General features: G+C 40.7%; 1 long non-coding RNA gene across 1 annotated transcript in view; it reads right to left on the bottom strand.

Annotated features, from left to right (window-relative positions):
* Positions 1–21,972, bottom strand: part of LOC310745117 — a 57,879-nt gene extending 35,907 nt beyond the window's left edge. Inside the window, exon 1 of the long non-coding RNA XR_014539953.1 lies at positions 21,922–21,972. This is a non-coding gene — a long non-coding RNA (uncharacterized lncRNA). The remainder of the gene's footprint in view (positions 1–21,921) is intronic.
* Between the last annotated feature and the right edge of the window lie 1,401 nt (positions 21,973–23,373).

Genomic DNA, 23,373 nt, shown 5'->3' with positions numbered 1-23,373 from the left:
TGTTGTTTTTTCCATGTAGAATTGGGCAAGATGCTTGAGAAGGTGGTGGTGGTTCAGCTTCAAGCATACTTGGAGGAAGATGATTACTTGGACCCATTCTAGTGTGGTTGTGGCACTGAAACTGCATTGGTCACCCTTTCTGATAAAATTTATCAGGAGAAGAGATGAGGAAAGTGCGAGCCTGCTCATTCTCCTTGATCTCTTAGTGGCTTGACCACAGTATTCTGAGGTGTCTGTGGGAGGTGCGGATTGGGGACCACTGTACTTCAGTGGTTCTGCGTCTAGTTCCAGGGAAGCTTCCAGAAAGTAGCCATGGGACGCTACCGTTCAGCACCATGGGAACTGTCCTGTGGTGTCCCACAAGGTTCCATCTTGTTCCCCATGCTATTTGACATGTATGAAGCCTTTGGAAGCTGTCATTGAGAGATTTGGAGTGATCATCTCTTGGAAGACCTGCTCTCTGCCTTGCGAGTCTTTCCCTACCTGACTTGGGAGAGCAAGGCCCTGACTGGCTCCAGCTACAAAAGCTGAGACTGGTGAACAGACTTATTAGCTTGGGGTATTGTTTAAAGGGGGGGATGATGGGGGGTTGTTGCTGTTATTGATATTGATCTATTTTTAGATCGTGATTTATGTGGAAATTGTATGTATTGCAATGCACTTTACGTGCTCTGCTGCTGCTTCTGATATGGATCAACCCCAATATGGCTCTAACATATGATACACTTTACTTGCATTAAAAGTTCAGTCTGTACTATTTCAATGCACTGTTGCAATGCTTACTGGATGGATATTCTGTAGCAGCCATTATATATAGCACAGTTATCATTTCCTTATAGTTCAAGACATTAGCATCATATTGCTAGAAATTTCCATGGTCACATGTAAATATCTTATTTATACATTCAAAGCATTTCTATACAGTTCTTTATCAAATCAGGTTGATTCCAGGATAACAATATTGTTCAACCCAATACAGTATAATGAAACACTAGACTTAGCAAACACCAGATTAAAAATTACAGGGAAGGTTGAAGGATTATACAAATTAAAGTTTGTAAAATAGGCACCAAACATACCTTCTTAGGGAGGGCATCCCAAACCTGTGGCATTCTGTTTTGGAATTACATTATGCACTCCTGCAGCACCAAAAAACCTGGTGTTATTATGCTTCTTAAAAACATATTACCTTCGGGAGCCAGTAATATTTTAAACTAAGTATTAAACAGTCTTTGTTTGGGGTTTTATGTGGCTAATACCACTGAATTGTAGCCATAGGATACAGCTCTAGAAGATTATGGAACCATATCCAAAGAATTAAGAGTCCATGGGGTCACGAAGAGTCGGACACGACTAAACAACTACTACAACAAAAGATAATGTAAGGTTATGTGATTTATCCACTATTTGGCTGCCTGTCACCATCAACATGGTTTATAAGGTGAAACATGATATTAAAGGCACACTGTTATCGAAGGGGTAATGATGTACAGTTTATTGCTCTCAACTGGCTTGGTCTTCTGTATTCTCAGAACTGGAACCAATTATGAGTTCATGGTCCTTGAACCATCAAGCCACTGTGGCCGTCTTTAAGTTTTCTTAATGGGATAGAGAGGAACTAAAGGGTGAATGAAAACATCTGAAAAATGTCCAGGTTTGGCTATTACTTGTCTAATACCATTACTCTCTCCCCTTTCTCTGTATATACAGATACACACAAATTTAGTTGCTGTCCGTCAAAATGTAAAGTAGTTGATAAGAAAAGACAGAACTTTTAATGGACTATTATTGAGAATTTCTCAAATCAAAGTCCTGCGAAATGCACAAGATTGGCCATCAGTGGGTGCCTTGGAGATTTAAAATTAAAAAGAAAGAAAGAAAGAAATGTAATAAACATAGGCCTAGCCCAATTGTCTGAGTCATAGTTTTCAGTGAAGTTACCCTCACATCATCATCTTTGTTGTTTAAATGTTCATCAAATTGGCCTGTACCTTGACTCTGAAGTAACAGAATCTGTACTCTGAGGATTACGTTGAAATGGAGTGGAAATCTTATGCTGTTCTAAAGACTGTTTGTTTCAAACTATGAAATGGAATGAAAAATTTCCCTGCTGTTCTAGAATAGTTTCCTCAGACATTACATTCTTGCAGAAAAGCATCATCCTGCACAGTCTTATTATAATCCCTTAATGGATTTCTCTCTCTTGCCATCTGGTTTCTTCAGCAATTTAAGGAAATTCAAAAATCAATCCCTTCTTAGCATACGATTTGATTCATATTTAGTGGTACTAATCCTCAAATTGTATTCTAATAATAAAATAAATTGAACAGTGTTGCCCCTGGCCCATCATAGATTAAAGACCCCTGTTTACATTGGTCAGTTTCCTAGGGAGCTTTTTGCAATAGCGTTATGTAAGGACAAGTGAGTTATTTTTAAACAGAAAATGCTTCTAAGAACATAGACATGAAGTGCCAATGGATTATAAATCTGTTTTGATTCCACCCACCCCCCCTTATTCTTTTTCAAAGCTTGAATTCATTCTTATCCGAAGGAAGGCTGGTATGCTACTGAAAACATACAGATCATGACAATAGGTAATTAATATAACATTTTAAAGTATTGTTAATTTTGGCAAATGTTTTCATTAAAATAAAACACAGAAAGCTGCTAGGAGTTATGTGAAAAAGACATAAAAAGAGGTGATGGATAAATAAAGGATGTTACCTACATAACAAATCAAACCAACACTACACTAGTTCTGTGGCTGACATATTTTTCATCTCATTATGGGGCCATATCTAGGAAACTGTGGGGGGGGCAGACAGTTGGATTGGATAGACCCAAGGTTTTCCCTGTATTAGAATAAATCACTGGAAAACACACTGACAGGTGAATCGGGAGTCCATAAATTCCTTATGTGTCTGATCAGTTTTTCTTCAAATTACTAGTTTTTCAAGGAAGACAGATTGTGAAGGCAGAATTGAGGCTGACCCAATGCTATTTTGGGGGTCTCGTTTGGATTTCTCCTAAGTTTTCAACACAAAAAGCTTTGAAAGCTGTCTCCTCCTTGAATAATGAATAGGAAATAAGGTGATAGCAGTGTCTATCACATCTGAAGGTCAAGACCCTGGGTCAGGGATGGGAAAACATGTGCACCCCCAAGATGTGGGACTATATCAGCCCCAGCCAACATGGCCAGTGGTCATGCCCTGGGTCAAGGTGAATCTAACCAATTCCATTTATCTTCTACCCCTGCGTCAGGGCTAAGCAAATACCTTGCACTGAGTTGCATTACCTATGGCCTCATTTACAGCTTCTCTGCTAAATGGGAGACAGAAGCTTTTCAGTAAAATTGATAGAATCCTGAACACTGGATCATTGACTGCCCAGGAGCACACAGCTTTAGCATTAAACTCTGTGTGTACTTTGTTGTAATACCAGGACTTTTTCCAGAGCCAAACAGAAACAGAGCACCCTAAATAATTTGGCGGCAATGGTTTTCTTGTATCTGAACATAAGAGCATAAGGTGAGACTGCTGGATCAGGACAATGGCTCAAGTAGTTGAGCATCTTGTTCCCACAGAAGCCAGGCACATACCTGTGGGAAACCTGTGACCCAGGCATGAAAGCAACAGCACTCTTCCCATTTGTGATTTTTAGCAACTGCTATTCAGAAGCATAATGCCTCTGACATTGAGGTAGAACCACTATTGTTTTATATATTTTTAAAAACCTACTGATTTTATAATTAGATGCTTTTATCCTATACTTTCAGGAAAGAGTTCAAAGCGATGTTCATAGTTTTCTCACCCCCTTTATCCTTTGAGGTCAGAGTTAGGCTGCGATAGCTTGACATGCCCATGGAAACTCCATGACTGAATGAGAATTTGAGCTCAAGTCTCCTTGTTCCTAGAACAACAACAACTTATTATTTATACCCCGCCCATCTGGCTGGGTTTCCTCAGCCACTCTGGGCGGCTTCCAACAAAAGATTAAAAATACATTAAAACACCAGTCATTAAAAACTTCCCTAAACAGGGCTGTCTTCAGATGTCTTTTAAACGTCAGGTAGTTGTTTATTTCTTTGACATCTGATGGGAGGGCGTTCCACAGGGTGGGCGCCACTACTGAGAAGGCCCTCTGCCTGGTTCCCTGTAACCTCACTCCTCACAGTGAGGGAACTGCCAGAAGGCCCTTGGCACTGGGCCTCAGTGTCTGGGCTAAACGATGGGGGTGGAGATGCTCCTTCTGGTATACTGGGCTGAGGTCATTTAGGGCTTTAAAAGTCAGCACCAACACTTTGAATTGTGCTCGAAAATATACTGGGAGCCAGTGTAGATCTTTCAAGACCAGTGTTATGTGGTCTCGGCAGCCACACTCAAAGCACTGCGTCTCAACAGATCTTTCTGTAGAACAGAATTCATTTATATTGTTTTAATAAAAAACCCACCATTGTCTTTGTTTCTGCTGATTTCTTCCCCTAAGTATTGCTCCAGTCAAAGTTTATGGTCCCATTGATTTCAGTGGAAGAGTTAAGGTTGGGCTTAAAACACTTTCATTGAAATCAATAGGTCTCAAGTGCTTGAGATCCCTGCTTTAATATATACGACCTAACTAGTATTCCAGTTCTGTCAGCCAGCTAACAGATGCAAATGGTTGATGTGGTGTTTGGGTGTTTTCTATAGTTGTATAATTGTACATTCTGTAGAACATAACTTTCTAATAAAAACTAAATTAGAGCAGAACAACATGACCTCTGAAGCACTGCACTCCCAAGAGCATTGCTTGAGTGATCCACAAGCCTAGTTAAATCAAGAAATCAAACATTTATTCTAAATTATTTAACAAGCTAGCTTTCAGATCAAGAAAATTATCTGTTCCAGTCCTCACCCTGCCACTCTTCTTCTTGCACACACAGACTAAAATTCTTAGAAGTAATTGATTCAAATGTAGCCATGTAGGTCACTAGCTTTTACGGTGATCTGGGTCAATGTAAGATTTATGAATAATTTGCCCTATATTCTGCTCTACAACAACAGAAGTGCAAGACTGGAGATCTGGAACACAGACAATGGAAACAGTTGGCAGGTATCCCTCTTCAAACTCAATTGCAGCCAATTCACACAAACTTTACTTGGGCTTAGTTCCGGCCCAGTTGATTTTTCCTTTCTTTCACAGCCAGGGTTGAATCAGCAGGTCATGTTATAATTGGCTTGGTCCATATGCTCATCATCTGCGTAGGGGCCAGAAATATTTGTGACTGGTTGTTTCACTGTTGTGTGAACAGCTGTTCCTAGACCTGGGCCAGAGTGAAGAGCGATAATAAGTGCACAACTGGATGCCACCCAATGCTTCAAAGTAGAAAGACGAAAAAGTCAACAGGTTTTAAATAGGATCATTCAGATTGGCCCATATTTGGACTTCTATTTTTTTTTTTAAATAAATTTTTATTGGAGTTTTACAAAAGAAAAAAATAAAAATTCACAGAATAGAAAGCCACAGATAAAAATATACATTACAAAAAAGAAAACACAAAAAATACACACAAACAAAAAAACCACAGCTAATTAAGAAAAAAGAAGTTTGAAAAAAGAAATAAAACAAATCCATTTTTCCCAGTATCCTCAAATTCATATACTTATGTTCTTGACCTCCTCACACCTCCCCCCTTTTGTGTTCCCATTTACATACTTAATTCAGCAAATTCTTACCCTTTTTCAAATATTTTAACTTTATACCATAACATATTATACGTCGATATTTTCAACCATTTATCAATACCTTTTTTACATAATCTTATTAACTTTTGTCACTAATTACCACTTATTACCAATCCAAGCATAATTTTAACATTCATTAATTTTACAGTATTTCTGAAGATAGTCTTTAAATTTCTTCCAGTCTTCTTCCACCATCTCTTCTCCCAGGTCTCGGATTCTGCCAGTCATTTCCGCCAATTCCATATAGTCCATCAGCTTCATCTGCATATTTGGACTTCTAGAGGTTAGTGAATGTCTGAAATTCATATCATTATTTGAACAAACCCTTAGGGTATATTTTAAGGGTGTGCATCAGCTCCATGTGGGGCTGGAGTAACAAGGTGAATTAGAGTCATGGGTTGGGGGGGGTCTCCTATCCCTAATCAGAATGCAATGTCAAAAACTCCCTGTCAGGGAACTGACATCGGAGCCAGAGGTGGAGGCAAGGCTCCCAAGCGATGCTGGAGAAGGGCCCAGCAGGGAGAGAGGGAGCTCATCGGCTGGGGAAGGAAATCAGCGTAACACCAGGGATAAAGGGGGGCAGATGGGGGAATCGGCGAGGGGGCTCCAGGACTCCTCGCCGGAGACCAGCGGGGAGAGCACGGGTCCTCCGCTACCCACACCCACCCTGCGCAGAAGACTTCCGCGCAGGGAAAGTAGGCGTAGACTTGGCGTCAAAGAACTTCTTTGCTGGAAGAAGTTCAAGAAACGCCCACTGACGGATTCTGCTAGCGACTGAAACAGCCACGAAGTGAAGGGCTGTCCAGCCAGAAAAAGGTTTAACCAGGCAACCTAGCCAGGAGTGGCGGCAACTTACGCACGAGCAACCCCATATAACCATTACACTCCCCATGAGTTGGATCAGGGCCCACAGAGTGCTGTGTTCACTGCATACTAACCCTGATGGATATGTTCCTTGTCCACTGAATGCTACTAAACAGTAGCTAGAAACTGCAGGACAGAGAGTGCTGTTGCATTCAGATCCTGCTTGTGGGCTTCTCATAAGCATCTGGTTGGCCATGAGAAGAGGATGGTGGACTAGATAGGCTGCTGTCCTGATCCAGGAGGCTCGTCTTAGATTTCTGTATTTTTCTGTACCAGCACAGCTCTACATTTTCCTTTATAATGCATCTATGTTTCTTTAGGTCCATGGGCTTTGAAGGAAATGAAGCTTTCCAATATTTTCCCCACAGAGCACTGGAGAACTCTGGATTGCTTGTAGGTGTGTTAAAGTGGAATGGAGTGGGGCATTGTCACTTAACCGTTGCCACGCTTTCCCCGTTCATAAGAGATTCTGGAAGAAAGTGAATCTTTTTATTTACCCCACAAAAAGCCCTTGGGTCTATTTGTCTGCAACTTGGCAGTCTTGATACACCTTGGAGGGGATCACATGCCTGCAAATTTCACCCACTCTTGCCCAAGAGGGAGAAGATTAAAGCCCCCTTTTTTTTACTTTCCCCATTATAGTGAATGGGAAAATACAGAGCTTCACTGTGAAGACAGCAGCTCAGGAACTGAATTGCAGATTGAGTGGAGTACACACAGATTGAAATTTTCAAAATTGCACAAATACTAGGCACATCTTGGGGCCTGTGCATACTCCTAGAATGTGTCATGACTGAGATTATCCTTAGTATATAAGAAGAAAAAAGCTTATGGTTTTGGATTGTAAGAGCACTGGTCACTAAAGAAAACCACAGTAATGCTAAGGGCTGATACTTGCATTAGGGCTGTCATAGGGACATGATGGATAATTCTTTCATGAGGCAGCCGTTCATCACATGGCTTGTTAGCCATCCTGAGCACTATAGCCATTGTGGAAGGGTGGGCTACACATTTCCTTAAATTAGTTAGCTATAGCCAATGTTAGAATTGGCACTTATTTTTCTGGGAAGGTAAGATGCAGCCCTTATCTGACTGTGCCTGGGAAGAAGAGGAAATAAGGATACTCTCCATTGAAATAGAAGCTTATTTCTGACCTTGGTTGAGAGATGGTCTTTCATCAGCTTCTTCACCAACAGAAGATGATTGTGGGACCTAGGGTAGCTAAATATGGAGCTAGTCTTAAGTAGGAATCAGAACATCACAGTGACGAGAGAAGAATAGAGAGCTGTTGGGGTTAAGTTCTTAAGATTCAGAATTCAGTTACATAACAGTTTTATTGTAGGCCAGTAGCAGCGGTAGGGATGGAACACAGCATGTTCTGCGAAATTACAGAAGACTGTTATTTTTAAGAAGCTATACAAATGTTTGAGAGAGATTTGTCTGTCTATCGTTCATTTGTTCATAGTGTCAAACAGGGGAAAAAATGCAACAGTAGTTCAGATATAAGTATCATGAGATTTTTAAAAAGCCTTGAGGTGTTTTGGCTGTTCTTGGCTTTTTTGAGTCAGAAACTGAGCTGCTGGTACTTTTTCTTGTGAAATTATCCAGAACTAAAATCAATGGGAGATTTAATAACAGACCACCTTCCAGGTAGGGCAATACATAGCAGACATAGGGACATGGCCATCTGGGAAGTGTTGCTGAGCTGCATGCCATTTCCTTGAATAAAGAGTTAACTTCACTGACAATGGACTCTGCCTCTTCAATCTGACTCCTGCCTTGACACACACACTTATATAGGACCGATCTTGTCATCCCTATCCCTCTCTCACAAAGACACATCAGTCCAGTTGTATCTCATTTCAGCATGGACTGGACTTAAATCCGCCCTGTCCCATTTCAATGCAGATGTTTCATGAGAAATCTGTACAGAAAAACCCCAAACCATTAAATGACAAATGAGTCAGTCCAAGGGCTCCCTCTGAGTCTGTCTTGCAACTGTTTCAGAACACAGTTCTAGCCGCTTGGAAGAACATGGTGCTCCTGTGTTGAAGGTGGAAAGCTCTGTTATCATGTAAGAACATTTGTGTGAAAAGAGCACAGGGAGCCAGTTTTGCTTTTCCTTTTTGCAGTGCCAATATACTACTTTTAGGCAGCAAAAGTGCCCCCACTTGCAATTTAGCATGCTTTTAAACAAGAAAATGCACTAGAGCAATTTAAAATGGCTAAATAATTGCTCCTTAAGAAACAAACCAAGGCAAATATTATTATATAATCTGATTCAGATTCTCTTGGTAACAAAGACTTTGAGGGCTCAGATAATCACAAATTTGCTTATATTCCAAAATATACTTTTACAACCTAGTTATATTGCCAATGGATATAAAGCAGCCGTGTAAATTTAACATTTTCTGACATTCTATATCAGTATTTCAAGGGAAAAAGTATTCAAATAAGCATCTATGAGTATTGAACTGAAGTCTTGAAGAACATAAAGGTTTTATTGTCTGCTAAAAGCCCCTTACTTATTTTTTACTACACATTGATGCAAACATTAAAAGGAAGTTGGCTGTTATTAGTCTGTTGTTAAATTGTAATGGAGAAAATATTAGGAAAACATTTTACTGAAGTTAAATAGAACAAAGCCAGCAATTTTCTTGGGTCATATGTTGCATTTCATTTCATGTTTTTTTTATTTTATTTTTAAAGACACATTATTACAAACAGCAAGTATTGAGGCCATATGCCTGTGACCTGCTGTTTATAAAGAGATTTCCCCAGACAAACTCAATTACTCCTTTAATGGAATTACCAAATAAATGGTAAATATAAAGTTGGGTGATTGAGTAGATCAAATAGACCTGGAATTTAGAAGAGTATTTGATGAAGTGAGATGAAACAATCCAAATGTATTCAGAGTGTATGGTTACACAAGTTCAATAACTTGGGTTATAGGTTCTGAGCAACTTGTAATCAACTCTGTAGTGGTAGTGAACCAGCTATGTATTGTAGTCTGCCAGATATCTGATAATTTATTTGCTGTTGCAAGAACACATGGCATTGCACCCCACCGTCCTGCGAATGGAACTCTGCTCATAGGATGTGCCTGCTGCAGGAAGAGGGAGGTAGTTTTCATCATACCCCATTTCCCTGAAGCCCTCTGTGCCACTTGAGAAAATGCTCTGGAGAGTCAGGGGATCATTTGGAAGAGCTTGGGAGGTGGTGGCTATGTGAAAATGACCTCCACCCATTTAACTTCCATTGGGAAGTCTCCACTGAATTATAGTTCCTTCTGCGGATGGAAGGAGCCCTTCAATTCATGAAACCAATCTTGAAAGCTGGTTTGACCTCTGTCAGGTGACCATACATGGCTGGAAGATTGGCTTTGTGGGTCACAAATAATACAGATTAATGATTAATAAGGTATGGGGATTTTATTTGGAAACCCAATTTGCTAACGCATTGACATTGTTCCTCTACAATTCTTTGTAAAGAGATAGTATAACCTGGTCCTCAAGATAGGGATTTTGACCATTGACAGATTTTTCTTCACTGTGAAGTGGCTCAGCTGATGTTCTGTGGAACTAATAAATCCTTTGCTTTTACACCATGAAGTACAATGCACAGAAAACACGTGCTCCATTCCTAAACCTCTCCACTCAGAATTACCATTTGTTTCCATGGAATGTCTTTCAAAGTAAGTATCCTGAGTTACTGAAATATTTCCCCCCTTAAAAAGTTGCTTCTTCTGGTGAGTTATGGATGGGTGCTCTTTTATTTATTTATTTATTCTAGTCATTTTAAAATATGGACTCAGATCTTTAGACTCAAGTTGGATGATCAAGGAAGCTTAAAAGCAGACTGTACCCTTTAGAAATAGGAACCCGCAAATTGCCACACTACCAGTTTTATCTCATATGGAACCAAAACTTCAAGAGTGGCACCTGGGAAGGACTGGTAGAATATGTTAGGGATTCTAGTTAGTTCATTTCTCGACTCATTCCTCTTTGTGATTTCATTTAAATTGGAATACTTTGGTGGAAGCACCCCAGCTCTGTAACTACCACACAGTAGTACATATTCTATTTTTTTTCTATCCCATATAAGACCACCCCTGTGTCTAATAAGCCCCATGTAATCTAAGTTGTGCATGAACGGTACCTAACTTGTTGCTGATGTTCTAAAATATCTCATGGTAGGATTGTGGTTCATGTCATTCAATATACTCATTCAAATGGACTCTTTCCAAAAATGTAATCAAAACATTGACCATGATTCAGCACAGTCAGCCATACATGGAAGGGATGTGCAATAATCCCTCTACTAACCACACAGGGGCTTAACAAGTGACCTCTGCTGCTTTCATCTCCTCTTTTCCCTGCCTCAAGCCAAAAAAACTCTACTTGGGGCAAAGGATTTGGAGCAGGGGCAGTAGTTCAAGGAACCTCTTCTTCAAGCCTCTACAGGAAGTAAAAGCTGTTTTGCCTGGGCCTGGGAGTGGCAGCAGCCACTGCCTTTATGTCTGCCTCTGTTCCACTTTGTACAATAAGAAGGTGGAGGTGCATAGTCCATAGGATTGGGGGAAACAGATGACATATACCGTCATCTTATACACAGATAGTGCATAGGGGGGGACGTGTGATTGGCTGCTGCCGGGAGCCAGAGATTGTCATCAGCTGTTGGGCGTGTTATTGGTCGCTACGGCAAGGGCTGGTGTTGATTGGCTGTTGCTTCATGAATTGGGCGTGCGATTGGTGGCCTCTGCCTGCGAGGGAACAGCTGATAAGTGGCTATTGCAACGCGTGCGAGTGGCAGCGCGGGTGAGCGATTTTATTTTCGGCAATCCCCCTTAAAAAAGTTCAGTAACTCTGGACAATTAAAATTTTGAGTCTCCCAAAATAGGGGGCGTCTTATACATGAAAAAATACGGTAGTTTATATTCTGTGATGCAGCACATTGCCTACATTTTATTTCCTGCAAGTTGCTCTATCTCTTTCCAAGTTTCATTACTGCAAGCAGGTGTTTACATGAACTTTGTCCTAATGCAAACAAGAAACACGAACAATTTCTCACTCTCGAGTGCAGGTGGTCTGTGTTTAAGCTTTGGAGTTTGGCCCAGTAATTTTCCATCATGGATCGAGTGAGATATCATTCAGTAACTAATTGGTATTTTTAAACCTTTCAGTCCATAACAAATAAAAATGGATGGCATTAAAAATAATAAAACAAAACTTGAATTAGATTTATAATGTTTTGATTGATTGAATTTTTAAAAAATAAGAACACATTGCATTTCCTTTTTTTTTTAAAGGCTTGGTTAAAAATAAATCTGAATATAATAATGTGAGCAACTTAAAACTGAGCCAAAGATACTCTATCAAGCACAGGTAGGTAGCTGTGTTGGTCTGACACAGTCGAAATAAATAAAAAAATTGTCCAGTAGCACCTTAGAGACCAACTAAGTATGTTCTGGGTACAAGCTTTCGTATGCATGCACACTTCTTCAGATACACAAAAATCTGAATAAGTGTGCAGTGTGTATGCACACAAAAGCTTATACGCAGAACATACTTAGTTGGTCTCTAAGGTGCTACTGGACATTTTTTAATGTATTTCTATCAAGCACATTAAGTTAAAGCAGTGGCTATCAAAGGGTGTGGCGTGCCACACTAGTGTGGCAGGAGAGGATGGCGTGTGGCAGGAAGATTCAAGGACAAAAAAAAATGTCAACATTTCACGGTATTATAGCATAGCATATATATATGCATGCAGAATATGGATAGATATTTTTTCAAGATGAGAGCAAGAGCATCAAGTGATACTGATGACAATCCTAGTTGTTATCCAGGATCACCGTTTGAACAGACTTCTGAAGGTGACTCATTTATAATTATATTTTGGGGATGATTCATGTTCTTATGTAGTTACACTTTCTGGATGTCCCATGATCATATTCTAAAGTACAGTGGAGTGGTACCTCTGATTACATACTTAATTTGTTCTGGAGGTCTGTTCTTAACCTGAAACTGTTCTTAACCTGAGACACCACTTTAGCTAATGGGGCCTCCTGCTGCTGCTGTGCACGATTTCTGTTCTCATCCTGAAGCAAAGTTCTTAACCCGAGGTACTATTTCTGGGTTAGCGGAATCTGTAACCTGAAGTGTCTGTAACCTGAGTTGTGAAGTAACTGTATGTAAGTGTAGTTGTGAAGTAAAAGGTAAAGGACTCCTGGATAGTTAAGTCCAGTCAAAGGTGACTATTGGATTGCGGCACTCATCTCACTTTCAGGCCGTGGGAGCCGGCGTTTGTCCACAGACAGTTTGTCCACAGACACACTTGTATTTCTGTCCCTGTCTATAATTAAAAATGAAAACAGAGGGTGGGAGGGAGTGTAGAGCCCAGGGAATTCAGGAGAATGCTCTAAGTGTAAAAATAACATATGGGTTCCAATCCTGTACACTTACCTAGGAGCACCTGCTATTGAGATCAATAGGATTTACTTAGGATTGCAATAAGACATGAGATCAGTATGCTTTATAATAGAAAATGCACAGGATTGTACTGCTGAGATTGCTTAGCTAAATTATATGTGTTATATCCTGCCCATCAATGTAACCCCCCCTATTTTCCTATTCTATTTGGTGTAATTTACTTCGAGTTACCATTCCTAATGCACTGCACCTTGACATATATAGAGAGTGAAGTGATCCATTAAATTAGGAGCCTTAAAAAAAAATTTTTTTTTTAAATATCATGATGGTTGATGCATGTGTGTTCATGTATATGCATGTTTAAACACATGCTTGCTTAGAACATGTAAATACTCTGTTTTGTTGTAAAGGAACATGCTTTTGTGGTTAGGATAACAAATTGGTATTCATAACTTCATACAGTATATGAATGGAAAAGCCATTTTTATTGTTAAAATCTTCTGAATCCATTTAACCTGTTCCATTCACATTATTCTTAAGTACAGATTCCTGAATACATTTTGGTCTTCCCTGTTTAAACATTTGGCTACTCTGGTGATTTACAAGCAAAGCAATTCCTTGCAAAAAAATGTCTTTTATGTTTCGAATGTATTGGATTCATTATTTTCAATCAGTTGAACAATTCAATATGCTGTTTAAGGTTATTCAAATACAACATAGTCAGCATCAAGGATGATGGGGATTTTATGACTCTCTTGCACGTTAAATGGCTTTTGCAGCAATTCTTCTCTGTGACCTCTGCCAGAAATATTGGGAAAAAGCTGATTACTTGCTACTCCATTTCAGGTATTCTGCCTGCTAAGTAGCTAGAGAGGTCTGTCAAGAATAAGGAGAAATTATCTAGTCTTTGCTTTTCGGATTTTTGGAGAAGCTTGCAGATTAGACATACACTAGGCATGTCCAAAGTCTGGCCTGCCAGTCAGTTTAATCCGCCCCCTGTGGCAGTTTCTTTTCTGGGGTAAAATCCTAAAAAAAGCCCAACAACTTCAATCCGAAAAAAAGGTCAACAACTTTGTTTGACCCTCACCCATGTTCACTTCATCAAATCTGTGTTATGTACTGAAGTTCTCACCCTGGGCCAGCAGGGGGATACTGTAGATAGTTCAGGTCCACATATGCAAATAAGGGATCGAAAGTGAAGTTCAGTGATTGGATAGTTACAGAAAATGGTTACTGTTGCGTTCTAGTGGAGCTCTATATAAGCAGACTGGCTGAACCCTTCAGTTCAGTTCTGTTCTGGCCTGTGAATAAACAAGAGCTGTTTGAAGAATCGCTGTGTCGTCTGATATGTTCACCCACAATTTAACAATCTGGCCCTCTTTGAAAATTTTTTGGACACCCCTGATACAGGAATGATGCAGGTTCCTAGGTAAGGCTGCAATTTTAGCACCAATTATCTGGGGATAAGCTGAGTAGACATGGTTAGGACCATGCTGTAAGCCTGCAATCCTAGTCTCTCCTCCAAACCGGGAGTAAGCACATTTGGTTGAACTCAGTGAGGCCTACTTTTAATAAGATTGTGCTCTTAAGACTTCAGCCTCATGCATATTTTAACTTATTTTAACTAGAACTAAGTCTCAGAATGTTAACGGCTTATTCTAAGAAAATTGTACATAGGATTACTGCCCAAATGTGAGTTTAAATTTTTTTAAATGTTCTTTCTGTTCCCTGTAATTTTCCACCATTTAAATTTATGTTGTAAATGTATTTCCCAGTATGTCAGGTTCCATTGCAGTTTTAGAAAAGTTTACATTCAAAAATCTTGATGCTTTTTTTATCAGCATCCGACTCTTTCAGTCTACCGGCTCTGTAAGTTTCTAAAACTGAAGAGTGCTGCTCTTTGCAACAAACTTGGCTACTGTTCAGTAACTTTGCAGCATGATGTTCTTGTCAAAATATAATCCACAAACTTGCATGAAGATGTGCTGTGTTAAATTCAAAATAGAAGTGATGCGCAAAAGAGGCAAGTTCAAGGAGAACAAATTCAATGACCAGTAGTCAAGATAGAGGTTAAGCTCTACCTCCACAGATGCAGACACTTCAAGTGTCCCGATTTTCCAGGGAGAGTCCTGGATATGCAGAAGCTGTCCCAGTTTCTGATCTGATCCTAGGGTGTCCCGTTTTTTCTTACGATGTCCCTATTTTCATTGGAGGAGTATTGGAGAGCGGCCCTCTTTTCATTGGAGGTTATGGAGTTATGTGACCCCCGAGCCAAGGAGTTAAGCAAATCTACAACCTTTAGAAGACATCTGAAGGCAGCCCTGTATAGGGAAGTTTTTTTTAAAAAAAAGTTTATTATTTTATTGGGTTTTTATATATGTTGGAAACTGTCCAGATGGGCTGGTACAACCCAGTCAGATGGGTGGGGTATAAATAATAAAATGATCAAGATGATGATGATAGAATAGGACATCCCTATTTTCATTGGCTAAATGTTGGAGGGTATGTAGTATACTTGTGAATACCAGTTACTGGAAACTACAGAAAGTGAGGGTGCTCTTCTCAATTCTTATGTTCTTACGTTCCTAAGGATGTTAACATTAAAAACTTGTCTTAAAAATAATATTTAGGCTTCAAAATTAAAATTAATCTAGAACTTCTACTTCTTTCAGAAAAGAAACAATAATCCAACCAAACGAGTCAAAAAACACTGTAAGCAGCAACAAAAATGGTTTTTATCTCTCTTAGCATTTTTCTTCTTAAATTTCAATTTGTATTGTATGTGTATATCTTTGTTTCTTTTTGTGTTTTAATTTCACCCTAATGTAATTGGGGACCCAAAGCTTTCTTCCTTGAATTAATTTGTGCTGGCCTGTTCTCTCTCTTCACCTTATTGAATGCTGACAGCGCAACTCAAATATCCTTGACATGCTGATAAAAAATAGGGATGCCACTGTGAAAAAAACCCTCTGAAAAAGTAGACTTTCAGGATTGCAGGCTAATAATAGAACTCCAAGGGAAGGAAACACATTTTGTTCTGCAATTGCTTGCCATGACCCCAAAACATATAAAAGAAGAAATCAAAGGTTAGGCCAACCAGTGAGATGTTGGTGCATGTTGGATGATACAACTTGTTACACAGCTTTGAAACTAGAATGCCAGACACAGCTTTGAAACTAGAATGCCAGACCTATTCAATCTGATATATAATTTCTTCTTACTTCCCTATTCCCTTTTATTCATTTTTATCTTGATTGGTACACATAGCAGGTATCATATGCAAAGTCTCAAATGTAAGACTTTGCAAGAGTCAAGATATTTCTAATCTCTCTATGCCGTGAATGTATATTTTATTGAAAAAAGGAACTGGTTTGGCATGGAAGATTCAGAAAAAATAGTATATTTTGGTAAAGGGGAATGATATTAAGATTAGTTTAAAATATGCAGAATGAGAAAATATTAAAAAGAACCAGAAGTGGAAGTTGAGGGAAGTCCTTGGGTCGGTGGGGGATGTATGCTTATTTCTTTATGTGTTTTATTTTGATGGATTATGTTGATTAAATTGTAAAACTCAATAAAAAAAGAAAAAAGGAACTAGTTCTAATTTATCGTGTTCGAAAAGGAACTATTTGCAGTTTGTGTCTACCTGTTATATATTGAACTAGTTCAGTTAAAGTTCCTCCAAACAAACTTTTTAGTTCATAAAAAGTTCATCCTCAGTCTTCCCTCTCCTCAGCATGCAGCATAGGGTTCAAAAGCAGATCGGGAGCCATACACAAGTAATAAGGTGACTGGCATACAGAATATCAGTAAGCAAATCTTTCCCCATAATTGTATTTCCGTATTGGAAAAAAGCTGTTTAATTTGTATCATCCACACAGCTGTTAAAGAAAAGAGACAAGGCATCATTTGCTTTGTTCTTGTGTTTATTCTCGACATCCCAAGGTTTTAGTCTTCCTTTTTCCATTAACTGGGTCATATCGAGGTATGGAAGGCTAATAGTTGCGCTGTAAGGAAGCTTTCATCGAGATTTGGGAAGACCCTTGTGAGATCCCCCTTTGTCAAACATCATGACAGAATCAATCTGTTCTAAATAATGAGGAAATAGTTGCATTTTATGTAGCAACCAGGGATCTCATAGCACATTAGAAACATTTAAATATTTAAGCTTTATGACACCCCCTGAGAGGTAGATAAGCATTAATTTAGCCGCTGACAGGTAGTTAGATAGGTATAGGAAAGGATTAGTAAGACGGTATTACATTGCTGCAAATCTACTTATGGCAGTTTATAGTCCCTCAGTGGAGCTTCATCTCGTCATGAATGCAGGATCCCTTAGTACAGCAATCAGACCATTTCTGTTTCAGGGTGGTCAACTGGCTGGCTTTAAAATGGCACGGCCGCCTTTCCAAGGAGTTAATGAGCTAAGGAGAGATGAAGTGCTCTTTCATTTGCAGATGAGAACGCTTCTTGGCTTAATCAGTCTATGGCGTACTTATGTTTCCTGCCTCGCTCTTGGAGAAATGTGCACATGCTTACAACTGGAAATGAATTTGCATATTTCTATATTAGAATTGTAATGCTTGCATAACAACTGTAATTGTGGCCTACAGGGGCTTGTATTGCTCATGCTATAGCTGATCTTCTGAAGTTGTTCTACTTTTTTTAAAAAAGAAGAAAATTATATTCATATCCCACTCGTTCCTTTCTCATCTCACTTTTAAATAAAGAAACCATCACACCCAGAGGCAAACACTACTGACTAATATTTTGTGTGTTTACTGGAGTAAGAAAATTGGTAGTCAGTAAACCAATCAATTAGTGTCTAAGCTGTATATGCAGAGGAGAACAGCTGAAACCCGTTTTTAGGGGAATAAGATATGAGCCAGTTCTCCCAGAGCACTCTCTCTCTCTCTCTCTCTCTCTCTCTCTCTCTCTCTCTCCAAGCAGTGCATGCCTCTCACAACCTTCTGCTTATCCCTCATGCTAGCCTGCTAGTCTTAGAACTTTTCCACATTCCCTCTGGTCCCGCTGCTTATCCCTGGGGAAAACGGCTCTTTGGCACTCAGTCAAAGCAAACAGCACTTCAGGTTTTCCCTGGGTTGACATTTGTTCCGATCTATCACTGTGGGTTAAACCACAGAGCCTAGGACTTGCTGATCAGAAGGTTGGCGGTTCGAATCCCCGCGACGGGGTGAGCTCCCATTGCTCGGTCCCTGCTCCTGCCAACCTAGCAGTTCGAAAGCACGTCAAAGTGCAAGTAGATAAATAGGTACCGCTCCGGCGGGAAGGTAAATGGCGTTTCCATGCGTTGCTCTGGTTTGCCAGAAGTGGCTTAGTCATGCTGGCCACATGACCTGGAAGCTGTACGCCGCCTCCCTCGGCCAATAAAGCGAGATGAGCGCTGCAACCCCAGAGTCGGCCACGACTGGACCTAATGGTCAGGGGCCCCTTTACCCTTCACCTTTATCATTAAAAAGCAGGTTTTCCATTGGAAAGGAGTGGGGGCAAGAGGAAAACGGCTCGGATCCAACCCATACCTAGAGAGTGTGGGTCAAGCAGAAAACGGCTTAGACCCATGATTTCTAGTTATGGCACAAATGGAAGAATGAACCAGCCCTTTGATGATGATGATGATAAAATTATTTATACCCCACCCTCCCCAGCCAGAGCCGGGCTCAGGGCAGCTAACACCAGTAAAATTACAATAAAAACATAATAGGGGGGGGGGAACCAATTTAAAATACAGGTTAAAATACAATTTAAAATGCAGCCTCATTTTAAAAGTGGCCCATAGATACAATGGAGGACACTGTCCTGTCACCAGCGTGGCAGTTAGACTAGTGGGCTTCCAAGAATCTGCCATTTTGTTGTGCACCTCTGGCAAGAAAGTGTCTTGGCCAAGCCCTAAGAAGAGAATCCCAAGTACTTTGCAGAGAGATTGTTCCCCCGCATTGGTTTGGAGCTTAAAGGATCGGGACTTGGATCCTACTCAGCTCTTCAGCTGGCAACGATGTTGATTTTTTGTTTTGCTGCCAGCTTATGAATTTTGGGAGAAGTAGAAATTAAATAAATGAAGCAACAACATTCTGCATTTTGTATTGTGAAGGTATTTTTCTTATGATTCATTTGAAGACCTGTGTGTACCACGACTAATCATAATCATTTTTGCTTCAAAACCACTTTAGCCTTGATTTATAGCTTCCGAGGCACTCTGCAGTTTGAACAACAATGCCATCATTTACTTAAATAGCTGTTTCTACTGCTATATTTCAGCATTTGAAACTGATCATTACAAAACCGACTAGCCATATGATTATTAATTAAATTTTTATAAGGGTAAACATTTATCATGCAATTGACTGTCTTCTCAATTAAGAATTAAATGTATTGTGATTCTGTGAGAAAACAATGCACGTGGGTAGAAATAAAACTACTCTTGATTTGAATTCTACTTTGCGTTTGGCCAAATTTGCCGTGAGAGCTCCAGTTATTGTTTTTCTCTGAGTAAAAAAAATAAAAATGAAAAGCCCATTTGGAATGAATGTACATTGTGGTACCTGACCTGCATAGATGTGATTCTTCAAAGGACTGTAGTAGTTCATCAAATAGTGCTTCGAAGACCATTGCTGAGTTTTAGGGAGCAGAAAATTCAGAGCCATCGTTCAGTGACTTGGCATTTGCCTTGTATGCCAAAAGTCCCACGTTCAATCCTTGCATCATGCTAGGAGCTTGGATCCCAGAATTAAAACTGGCCCTAGAAGAAATTTTGTGATGTATGGAAGTGAAAGCTGGGCCATAAAGAAGGCTGATCGCCAAAGAATTGATGCTTTTGAATTATGGTGCTGGAGGAGACTCTTGAGAGACCCATGGACTGCAAGAAGATCAAACCTATCCATTCTGAAGGAAATCAGCCCTGAGTGCTCACTGGAAGGACAGATCATGAAGCTGAGGCTCCAATACTTTGGCCACCTCATGAGAAGAGAAGACTCTCTGGAAAAGACCCTGATGTTGGGAAAGATGGAGGGCCTAAGGAGAAGGGCATGACAGAGGACGAGATGGTTGGATAGTGTTCTCGAAGCTACCAGCATGAGTTTGACCAAACTGAGGGAGGCAGTGGAAGACAGGAGTGCCTGGCGTGCTCTGGTCCATGGGGTCACGAAGAATCGGACACCACTAAACGACTAAACAACAACAACAACTAGAAGAAATTAAAATGACAATATTAGGCTTGAATAGTTACCCTTGACCTGCTTGAATAAGCGCATTTAATCATGCAATTCCCCAAAGCGGTACAGACCAGGTGGACCATATTATATGCCTTTCCTGAATGTGTTGATTCATTCCCAATAACTGCTATCAACTCCCAAACTTCCATGAGGAAAAGTATTTCCCAGCTTTCCTGGGAAGCTTAAAATTGCAGAAAAATGCCCCCTCCCCTTTATGAAAACAGCCGCAGGCAAGCAGATATAACTAGATTTTTGTCCTGTAGCCATGGGATGGTGAGGGAGGGAAATTGAAAAAATCCCAAGGAATGTCTGGAAATCTCAATTACTGCCAAGTGAGCTGTGAAAGGACTCTGTGGCCTTTGTATTGATGTACAAATTGACTTAGCATGTTTTATTTAATTTTGCTGTCAAGTGACTTCTGCATGCATACATGTCGAAAGGGCCCTGGAAATGCCCCTGGCATTGTGACTGCAAGTAGCACTAAAATGCTTGGAGAAAGTTTTTTTAAAAAAGAAGTCCTAGGGCTAATCATACATATTTGAACTGGGTTGCTTTTTACACAGAGAGCTTTCTAGCTGAAGAGAGAAAGGCAGCTGTATACTAGTTTACACCACTCCACCAACCATATTTTGGCATTAATTCACTAGATTTAAGAAGGAAAGCTGGGGAAATGCCTGCTCTATCATCTGTCTATCTATCTACATTAAGGACTTATGCTCACTTTTCTTATGCAGTCGCAACTGTATGCAGACGATCAAATAAATAAATAAATAAACAAACAAACAGGGGAAGAAACTGGAGGGAAATCAACATACCGTATTTTTCGCTCTGTAGGGCGCACTTTTCCCCCTCCAAAAAGAAAGGGGAAATGTGTGTGCGTCCTATGGAGCGAATTCAAGATCCTTGGCTTCAGCGATAGCAACGTGAAGCCTGGAGAGCCGCCTGAAGCCTCCAGAGTGCAGCGGGAGCTCCCGCTGTGCTCCGGAGGCTTTGAGTTCCTTTCGCTGAAGGGTAGGTGCCCCTTCAGCTAAGGCGCAGCACCCCTTCAGCTAAGCAGGAGGAGAAATGGAAGGGGCTCCGTTTCTCCTGCTGCTTCGCTGAAGGGGCACTGCGCAGAGAGGGGAGACATTTTTTTTTCTTGTTCTCCCCCTCTAAAACAAGGTGCGTCCTATTGTCGGGTGCGTCCTATAGAGCGAAAAATACGGTAACCATTCAGAAGGTGAGGGAGTGGGAAACAATGGTTGGAAATCCCACCAGCCATTTCACTCACCTCGGGAGAGTGTTCGGGCATCGTCGGAGAGTGAGAATTAGAGTCAGAGAATCAGAACGTGAGATAGGGCCTAGGGGAGAGCACAGAGAGCGAGCGGAGGTGATCTGAAAGCAAGCAAACTTTCCGCCTGAGAGCATGGCCCCCAGGTTGCTTCCTTCTCAGCTGGCGGGAAAGCTAAAAAGCAGAGATACGTTCCCACGCTGGAAGAGAAACTGGCTGCGCTGGACTGCTTGAGGAGTAGCATGACTGCAGTGTGGCACACAAAATGGCTGGAAAAAGTCTAGCATATGTGCTGACAAGGTGCGGAAGAAGGAGTATTCCTTCTAACTGCGAAGCTTAGGTACATGACGAGGCTTTAGTCAAGACTGAGAAGTCATTAAACCTGTGGCTGGAAGACATGAATGGACATGTTGATAGACATACAGTGGTACCTCGGGTTACATACGCTTCAGGTTACAGACTCCACTAACCCAGAAATATTACCTCGGGTTAAGAACTTTGCTTCAGGATAAGAACAGAAATGGGAGGCCCCATTAGCTAAAGCGGTGCTTCAGGTTAAGAACAGTTTCAGGTTAAGAACGGACCTCTGGAACGAATTAAGTACTTAACCCAAGGTACCACTGTATGTTGCTCCAAAAGACTCTTCCTTTTTTTAGTGTGGTATTACTTACACTTTGGAACTCCTTTACTATTGACAGCAGGTTGGTACGGTCACTATGGGACGCGGGTGGCACTGTGGTCTAAACCATGGAGCCTCTTGGACTTGCCGATCGGAAGGTTGGTGGTTTGAATCCTCGTGATGGGATGAGCACCCGTTGGTCTGCCCCAGCTCCTGCCAACCTAGCAGATCGAAAGCACACCAGTGCAAGTAGATAAATAGGTACCACTGCGGTGGGAAGGTAAATGGCATTTCCATGTGCTCTGGTTTCCATCACAGTGTCCCGTTGCACCAGAAGCGGCTTGGTCATGATGGCCGCATGACCCGGAAAGCTGTCTGTGGACAAACGCCGGCTCTCTCGGCCTGAAAGCGAGATGAGCGCTGCAACCCCACAGTCGCATTTGACTGGACTTAACAGTCTAGGGGTCCTTTACCCTTTTTTGCCATCACAGAAGTTAAACGGCGTTTCCGTGCACTGCTCTGGTTTTGGTGTTCCATTGCGCCAGAAGCAGCCTAGTCATGCTGGCCACATGACCCAGAAAAACTGTCTGCGGACAAACGCCGGCTCCCTCGGCCTGTAAAGCAAGATGAGCGCAACAACCCCAGAGTCGTCTGTGACTGGACTTAACTTAACCTTTACCTTTTTATATTCTTTCAGCCCCTGCTGAAAACCTTTCTAATTTAGGCAAGCCTGTCCAGATATGTAGAAGTTACATGTATTTATCTCTTTGTAGCTACTGTAGATTTTAATTGTTTGTGAATTCCTGCTTTTAAGTGGTGGTTTTTTTTAAATTAAGAATGTTAATGTTTCATATTTTTGCATATTTTTTTTGTTTTTGTTTTTAATACAGTCAAGCAGTATATAGGAAAATAAATAATAAATAAATGGTGGGAGGAGCAGCAGAAAGGTCTGTGATGAAAATATTGATACCAGGGTAAAGATCACCAAAAGATCAAGCTGATTCTTTTTCTCCCACATGCAAGGTTTACACTTGAGGGAGCCCATCAACTTCATCTGAAAACACTTGAATTAATTCAGTACTAATGAAGACATAACCGACAGGATCACATTTACATGAGTGTAACAGGACTGGGGGCAGGGAACAGAGCACATTGTTTATCCCGCGAGGAGAAGCCATTTCTGTGTGGCTCTCCTGCAAAGCATTTTGAAAGTTGTTGCTTTCTTTTATCCTTCTAAGCA

The sequence above is a fragment of the Podarcis filfolensis genome, assembly GCF_964270895.1.
Source record: "Podarcis filfolensis genome assembly, chromosome: 11".
Classification (NCBI taxonomy): Eukaryota; Metazoa; Chordata; class Lepidosauria; order Squamata; family Lacertidae; genus Podarcis; species Podarcis filfolensis.
The sequence above is the reverse complement of the archived record's forward strand: the minus strand, read 5'-3'. Positions and strand labels throughout refer to the sequence as shown.